The sequence below is a fragment of the Hippopotamus amphibius genome, chromosome 6 (assembly GCF_030028045.1).
Source record: "Hippopotamus amphibius kiboko isolate mHipAmp2 chromosome 6, mHipAmp2.hap2, whole genome shotgun sequence".
In the NCBI taxonomy this organism is placed as follows: Eukaryota; Metazoa; Chordata; class Mammalia; order Artiodactyla; family Hippopotamidae; genus Hippopotamus; species Hippopotamus amphibius.
The window spans coordinates 156,589,882-156,598,630 of NC_080191.1; the positions used below are offsets into that span (position 1 = coordinate 156,589,882).

The 8,749-nt window shown below is 39.1% G+C and overlaps 1 pseudogene; it reads right to left on the reverse strand.

Moving 5' to 3' along the window:
* Positions 1 to 3,040: 3,040 nt before the first annotated feature.
* On the reverse strand, positions 3,041 to 4,404 carry LOC130855861 (elongation factor 1-alpha, oocyte form-like; annotated as a pseudogene).
* Positions 4,405 to 8,749: the final 4,345 nt, after the last annotated feature.

Here is an 8,749-nt window from a genome sequence, read left to right on the forward strand (position 1 = left end):
GAGATGAATTGGGATTAAATAACATGTGATTTCAATTTAGGCTTTAGCTTCATCCATGGGGCCCCTCTTTGCTTGCTTTCATCTCATCTCTTGCTATGCCTTTTGAGTTTGACAAAAAGCCATCATGGGACCATTCTGCCTCTGTCTTGAACATTCATAACCAAAGAAAGGCACATATGAGAAAACTGGAAAGTTTTGCTTGTAAATCTGGGCATGTGATTTGGTTTGCTGCAGAAATTGTAGTGGTTAGTTTGTGCTTGTTCACTTAAAATTAATCAAATCTTTTGCTACAAGGCATGCTAATTTGACATTTTAGAATGATTTATCTTCTTACTTCCTGTGACTTGCTATAATCCTTGTAAAGTAATCATGAAGAGATGAAACTTATACTTCTCACTTTCCCCAAATATTTACTTAAGTATTTTAAATGGATGCTAGTTATTAAAAGCACCTGAAACAAATTTGAAACATAAATACATTGAGGAGATTCACTGCTAAGAAGAGAATATCATAATAGTTCCCAGATCACAAATTTTCTGAGAAATTTATTTATAAAATTCTAACTTGTATTTGAAAAAAAAAAAAAGACAATATAAGGACTGTGTTTATCATTTTTTCATTGGCCCATGATCACAGAGCTGCTCAGACCTGTCTTGCCACCTCTGGAGGGCACCTGGTAGAAATATGTTTCTTTTTCTTCAGCAAATAGGCACCCCTTATCCCTTCATTTTTTGTTCTTTATCTCTAAGGGACTAAGGGGAGGGATAGAGGGATAAATTCATTACAAGAACCATAAGACTCTACCCTGTAAACATTTGTTACTATATGGGTTTGCGATAAAACAGTATTATAAAGGAAGGTTTCAGAACCCCAACATACACAATGAGCTTTGGAAGCATTTAGGAGGAATCCCTAACCAATGCCATGAGTCAGGGAAGACTTCTTAGAGGAAGTGACTTTTAAGTTGAGGAAGAAAGGACGAGTAGGAGCTCATAGTGAAGAGAATATTCAAGGTGGAGGAAAAAGTACAAGAGCTGGTAGAGATCTACTAATTAGAGAGTTGAAATTAGTTTCATTTTGCAACTAGAGTTGTAGGCCAGATTAAGAAAAATGTCATAAATCATAAAAAAGAGGATTTTTATCCTGAGGGCTTTGCTGAAGACTCAATGGAGGGTTTAATATTGTGGAAGACGTAATAAGATTTATATTTTTTGAAAGATGTAGAGAATGAACTTGAGGGGGATAAAATTAGTCAGGAGAGCTATTACGACACTTTTCCAGTAATCCATGTGAGGTGATGGTGACCTGACCAGGAAATTGGCTGCAGGGGTGGAGAACAGTGAATAGCTCCAAGAAATATTTAATTGGAAGAGTTGACTTGATGATTGTTGGGTCCTGGAGAATGAAATGAAGGAGGTCAGTGGATGATTTCCAAATTTCTGGATTGGGAAATTAGTTGGATAAACTGTGATAGAATAAAAAGTAGAGGAACAGGTGTGTACGTAGAAGAGTTAGGGCAAGACGATAATGAGTTCAATTTTAAGCGTATTTTAGGTACTTGTGGATGATGAATTATTCAGTCAAAAATATTTATGCAGTACCAACTACATGCCAGGTAGTGTGAGTGAAGGTGGAGCAGTGATATAATATTTTAAAGATTATAGTCTAGTTGGGGAGATGTACAGTATTTGAATTAATAAAAAATGTATACAATAAATATGAGCCCTACATGTAGTGGAGGGAAACACATTTATGTATTAATTAGTTGCTACTTAAAAGTATGATCAGAGACATCATGTAGACACAGTGCTGACTGGTAATACCTTGTCAATCTGTGGTCTACCTTCTCTTTCCTTAGATTTCTAGTAGCCCCTCTTCCCTTCTCACTTTCAACACAATTCACACAAGACATCTTTTATGAATTCAGAACTCATCTTTCTACTACCAAATCTACCATCCTAGTTGCATTTGTATCCACATACTCTGCTTTTCCGTTTATGCACTGGGATAAGGTGTCCTGGTCCTACCCGAGGCCAGATCCTCTGCTTGTACACAGAGCCAGTCCCCTCTTGTTTACTCAAGGGTGTCATGTAATAATCCCGTCTTAAAAATAAAACTTCTCTGACATCATGTGTTCCTCTATCCACTATGTTATTTCTCTATTCCCTTTCATAGCAAAACTCTCTAAAAGAATTTTTGATTTTCTGGTTTCAGCTTTATTGAGGTATAATTGACGTGTACAATTGTAGGATATTTAAAGTGTACATTGTGGTGTTTTTTTAAAATAACCCTTCATATTGGTTCTTTTAGCTTTTATTTTTATTTTTTATAAATTTATTTATTTATTGGCTGCATTGGGTCTTCATTGCTGCACACGGGCTTTCTCTAGTTGCAGTGAGCAGGGAATACTCTTCTTTGCGGTGAGCAGGCTTCTCATTGCAGTGGCTTCTCTTGTTGTGGAGCATGGCCTCTAGGTGTGTGGGCTTCAGCAGTTGTGGCACATGGGCTCAATAGTTGTGGCTTGCACACTGTAGAGTGCAGGCTCAGTAGTTGTGGCTCATGGGCTTAGTTGCTCCATGGCACATGGGATCGTCCCAGACCAAGGAATGAACCTGTGACCCCTGCATTGGCAGGTGGATTCTTAACCACTGTGCTATCAGGGAAGTCCCTTTTGTGGTGATTTGATATGCATGTACATAATGAGTGAATTTCCTGCCATCTAATTAATTAACACATCCATCATGTAACATTTATCTTTTATTTGGGGGAGGGTGAGAACATTTAAGTTCTACTTTGTTAGCAAATTTAAATGATATACATTTAATGCTAATTAATTTATGAGAAAATAGCCAAAATTACTCAAGAGGGAAAGGATAGTCACTTTAATAAATGGTATTGAGAAAACTGGACAGCCACATGGAAAGGAGTGGTCTATTTTTTTTGAAAGCTAGTTATATTTTATTAATCTTACTCAGTAAATACATAGAATGTTAAGTAACTTTGCAGTGGAGATTGCTGAGGAAATTGCAGGGGGCATGCTTCATTTCTTGCTGGCTTTTACTGCTGACTTGATGACCTTGCCTACAGTGGATAGCTTCTTATTCACTGCCTTGATGACTTCAATGGTCACTGTTTGTCTCATGTCCTGCACAGCAAAATGGCCTAGAGGTGGGTACTCAGAGTATCTCCACACACATGGCCTTGCTGGGGACCATCTGCACATCTGCACAATGGCTGTTATCACCTGACTTCAGAGCCTTGGGGTTGTCCTCTAACTTCTTGCCTGAGCACCAGTCAATCTTTTCCCTCAGCTCAGCAAACTTGCAGAAGATGTGGGCTGTAGGGCAGTCCAGCACTGGGAAATAGCTGGCATGGATCTGCCAGCTATTGGTTCAAGACAATCACCTGTGTCACAAAGCTGCCAGCCTCCATTGGTGGGGGGCCAGAGGGGAGTCTTTGGAGCCACACTTCCATGATGAATGTCTTTCACAGAAAAATTCTTCACATTGAAACCCACCTTGTCACCAGGCAGGGCCTCAAGCAGGGCCTCCTAGTGCATCTCCACAGACTTGACCTTTGAGGTGAGATTAGCGGGGCAAAGGTGACCTCCAACCCAGGTTTCAGGAAGCTGTTCTCTACATAGTCCACAGGCACAGGGCCAGTGCTTCCAATCGTATGCGTGTTTTGCAGAGGCAGCCTCAGGGGCTCTTTGACCAGTAGAGTGGGTGGGAGAATGGAGTCTAGAGCTTCCAGGAGAGTCATCCCTGTAGCATTTCCCGCCTTTCTCTTGAACCAGGTCATGTGGATGCAGGGCTATGCTAGCCGGAGATGGGCATGAAGGTCATGGCAGGCGAATTATAGCTGATCTTCTTAATATAGGCTCTCACTCCCTTGGTGATCTTGTGGAAGCATGCGGCACTGTGGGTGGGCTTGGTGGAGTCCATTTTGTTGACAGCTATGGTGAGTGGCTTCATACCCAGTGTGTAGGACAGTAGCGTATTCTCCATAGGTCTGCCTGTTCTTGGAGATGCCCGTTTCAAATGTGCCCATGATGTGGGCCACGATGAGCATGGTGCAGCCACCTGGGATGGGCCAGTGATCATGTTCTTGATGAAGTCCCTGTGGCCTGGGGCATCAGTGATGGTGATGTAATATTTGGTTGTCCCAAACTTCCATAGGGAGATCTCATGGTGAAGCCATGCTCTCTTTCTGCCTTTATTTTGTCCAGCACCCAGGCATACTTGAAGGAGCTGTTTCCCATCTCTGCTGCTTCCTTCTTGAACTTCTCATGGTTCTCTTGTCAATACCCCCACACTTATAAATGAGATGCCCAGTGGTGGTGGACTTGCCAGAGTCCACATGTCCAATGTTGATAATATTGGTATGGGTCTTCTTTTTGCCCATAATGGTGGGTTCATTAGAGTCACTGCTGATCCAGATATTAGCAAGAGCTGCAGCAGCTCTGAAGCAGAAATTGTGTATTATGGTGCTTCCCTTCCCTACCTCCTATTCTTTTTGTAACCCATGACAAGCAGAATTTTCTCCACCACTCCACTGTAGCCTCCTTTCCCAAGGTCACCAACACCTTTCATCTTGCCAAACCAATGTTCCGTTCTGACTTTATTTTATGAAATTCTCTCTCAGTTATCATTGACATCTCTCTCCTCCTTAAAATTCTATCTTAGATTCCTAGACACTCCAGTTTCCTAAATTTCCATCTATTATCCTCAGTCTCCTTTGCCAACTGTTTCTTTTTGCTTTTTCTTATGTAATTCTAAATATAAATTGCCTCTTGGTAATCTCACCTAGTCGTATGGCTTTATATACCACATATATCCTGATGATTTCTAAATTTATAGATCCAACTTTTTTGAACTGCAGTCATATGTATTCAATTGCTTATTTAATACTTCGATTTGGCAACAGAATTCTTGATTCTACATGTCTCTACACTTGCTTCTCCACCTACGCCACCAAACTTGTTCTTCTACCCCATCTTCATTCTCATTAAATGGCCCCTCTCTTCAACCAGACAGATGTAGGGTTAAAACACCGAGGCTGCATGCGTTTCCATTTCTCTTATTTATGCTCCCCGTGTGCTATTAGGTTCTGTTGGCTCAATCTTTAGAATATATGCAAGTGTAATTAATTTTTACTAAATTTACTACCCAGTGCAAGCCACCATTGTGGATTAATTCTGTGTATCCCACTATTTTCCCCATGTTCCCATTTCTGGACCATCTCATAATTCTTTCTCCACATGACAGTTAGGGTAGTCTAATAGTGTCTCATCATATTTGGAACAAAATTCAAACTACTTACCATGACCTACAAGGCCATTCATTACCAATCCCACCTATCTCTTCATTTTGAACTGTTCTCCCCCTTGCTCTTTATAATCCAGTGAAAAGAAGTGAAATGATTTATAATATATTTTAGAAGCTGAATTAATATTTGTTGATTGATTAGATATAAGTGATGAGGAAAACCAGTAGATTAAGGACAACTCATAACTCAACCAGGTGGGTGGCAGTTTGCAAAACCCTGACCATCAAATGAATGGAGTGATGCTGTGAAAGAGAAATTTCTGAAAGATACAAGAAAAAAATGGACTTTTTATTGGTTTGCATTTTTCATGGAAGAGGATAAAATAAGCATATTCAGAACTAAAATATTCCTTGTGAATGGGATCTGTAGGTAGGTGATTAATTGAAAAAGTCTGTTAAAGAACAGATTCAATAAAAATGGTACTAATGTAACTGAAATCTTTTATTTTAGCTGAGAACATGTACAAGTATATTCATTCACAAGTTTTTTAATGTAGGTTCAAGGCGTGTTCTTTGAGTATGGATCCATTGATTAAAGTTCTCTCATTTCTTTTACATAAACCACATGCATAATATATTGTATAATATTTCTAGTTTTGATTTATGTAAACTGGAGCTAAAACTTAAATTCACATCTGAAGAAATCTCAAGGCAAAAAACTGCTAGACTTTTATAATTTTCTCCAGTTTTTCACAGTTGTGTCCCTCACAAACAATTTTTCAGAAATTACTTTTTAGTTACTTGCTCTTATTACAAAGCACTCAATGTATTTTTTAGACCACACTCATATTTCATAAGATATACATTAATACTAATTAAAATTATAGACTCACAATAGTAAGTACAACTGAAATGAAGAGGTTTGGAAACAAATTTAACCAATTCTTGGTAAGCCTACCACGCAACTGAAGATGCAATTGTGTTTGGATTATCTAGGGAGTGATTTACTAGCTGTGACCATTAATTATGCCTTAGGTACTAACTATAGTATATGGAACTGAAGAGCATTGGTTAAGCTGGTAAGATGAATAAGGAGAGATTACTGAAAAGAATTTCTACTGTGTATATACGTACACTAGATCTCACATACATAAGAATATATTTTATGTACATATAGTATAAATATTGAAAGCCCTAGCTTTCAGGAAAAAATTCTCACAACAGTTTCCCACCACCTCACAGAGTAGTATGGGATAGGGATGTACAAGATTGGAAATCAGAATAGCAGTTATCAACCTGAGTAGAATTTTACTAACTGCAGAGTGGCATCTTTAAAGAGAAAATAGAAATAAAGGAACTAAAGTGGCTTTTGTTGAACTTCCAAGTCAACATTTTAGTGCCCCCCAAATGTGCACTTGGGCATAATGACTATGTTTGGCAAGAAGGAGGATTTTCTGGGATTGACAGCATCAGATGGTAAAGACAGCCCTGTCAAGCTTGAGAGCAGGGCTGTGTTCCTGTTTGGGAGGGTCCTGGTCTATGTATCAACAGAACATCCTTAAATGTCAGTGTTCACCAACACAAATGAAGTAGATAATGATTGTTAGTCAGTGACTTGTGTTAGATAAATTAAAGCCTTAACTATTGTCTTTCAAGTCAACAAACATTTATTGATTGCCTGCTATGAGCATGGCCCTGTGCTTTCTGCTAGGGATGTACAAATGAAAAACATGATCCACCAAAAGTTCATACTCTGGTAGCAAGTAGGCATTTCAGAACTCATTATGATATAAATCAAACTAGAGAGTGCTAGGATGGCCATATAAATTTTTATTAATTTCCCTTTTCAGTGAATTTTTGGAAGGAAGTCAGCTGGTTCTGTGCTTTATAACGTGGGGCAATTTACATAACCACTCAACTTGGTGTAGATTTTTCACCTTTCAAATGGGCTAGCATATTCTGGGAGATAGTGCACACTGTTCAAAATGATATTTTCACTAAGTAGCTCTATTTAAGAGATGCCAATTAATTCTATATTATTTATAGCTGAAGAATTTTTCTTTGGCATCAGACTTCTGTGTCATTCTCCCAGTGTTTGTTGTCACTGGAGATTTCAGTAGTCTGTCCTTCAGGCACCTTCCACTGAAGTGAGCATGAATAGTGGTTAAATTCGATGCTTTAGTGTACCCTGAACATTAAAGAAGAGTCTGGCTTTATTTAGTAGCCATTTATTGCTTTTTAACCACTTAGTTCAATTTCTACTCATCTCTAATCAGCATACTTCCAAACAGTCACCTTCTTCTAGTTAGGTCAAGGCCCACTGCTAGACACTGTCATAGGGCCATGTGCCTTTTCTTCAGAGTTTTAATCTCAGTTATAATTTTACATTATTGGTATGGTCTTTTGGCTATTTATCTGTCACTCCATTCAATCAACTAATCCAGTTGACTCCAAACTTAACAGAGCAGGAATCACGTATGTTTTACGCCTCATCATCGTCTCAGCTTTTAGCCTGGTGCTTGTCACTGAGTAGAGGAATGAACTCCTATCCGGAGGCTTTATTTCCTTCCTGTGTTAACAGCTCTTGTGGAAGGGAGGGCGGGAGAGATGAGGCTGGCGAAGTTGACTTCTGTAAATTTGCTACCCACTCCTTCCTTTTCGTGTTCTGAACTTATTTCACTAAAGTTTCAAAGGATGCGCCACCATTCTGTTGGGGAACAAGCCTGTGACCACGTTACCCAGATCATTTATAATTGTATAAATTTTAATCAAGTTCCCTATTAAGCAGTTGCCTTTCCAGGCTGAAGATGCCAGTGTTTCAATATGCCTCAAATAGCAACACCCTAACATGTTAGTTACTGTTTCCTCTATTGCTTACGCCTTCTCTAGCTTCATTATTAACATTTTTGATATGCGACAACCATAATCTTACATCGCATTCACAAAGGGTAAGCACTGAAGTTTTATAGGATGCTAATTTCAGTTGTTTCTATTCTTCTTCCTCTTCCTCTTTCCCTTCCCCCTTCTCTCTCCCCTTCCTTCTTGCCTTTTCCCCTCCTCCCTCCTCCTCTTCCCCCTTCTTTCTTCTTCCTCTTCTTCCTCTTCTCTTCCTCCCCCCTCCTCCTCCTCCTCCTTTTTCTTCTTTTCCTTCTTTTTTTTTCCTCATGACTTATTTATTATATGACTGGAGGTTTCTACCTTTTAATACCCTTTACCTATAATTATCCCCACCCTGCTCCCCAACCTTCTGGCATCGACCAATTGTTCTCTATGAGTCTGGTTTTTCTTTGTTTGCTTGCTTTGTTTTGTTTTTTAGATTCCACATTTAAGTGTCTAATATTCTTCTTTATACATTTGTGTTTTCTTTACTTTTCAGCCCCAATAGATGATTCAGTCAGTATCCTTGGAGAACTAACAGTGACTCCTAGGCATGTACTTTCTCTGCCTGTAGCTCATAGTTCAGAACTGTGCATTTTACACCT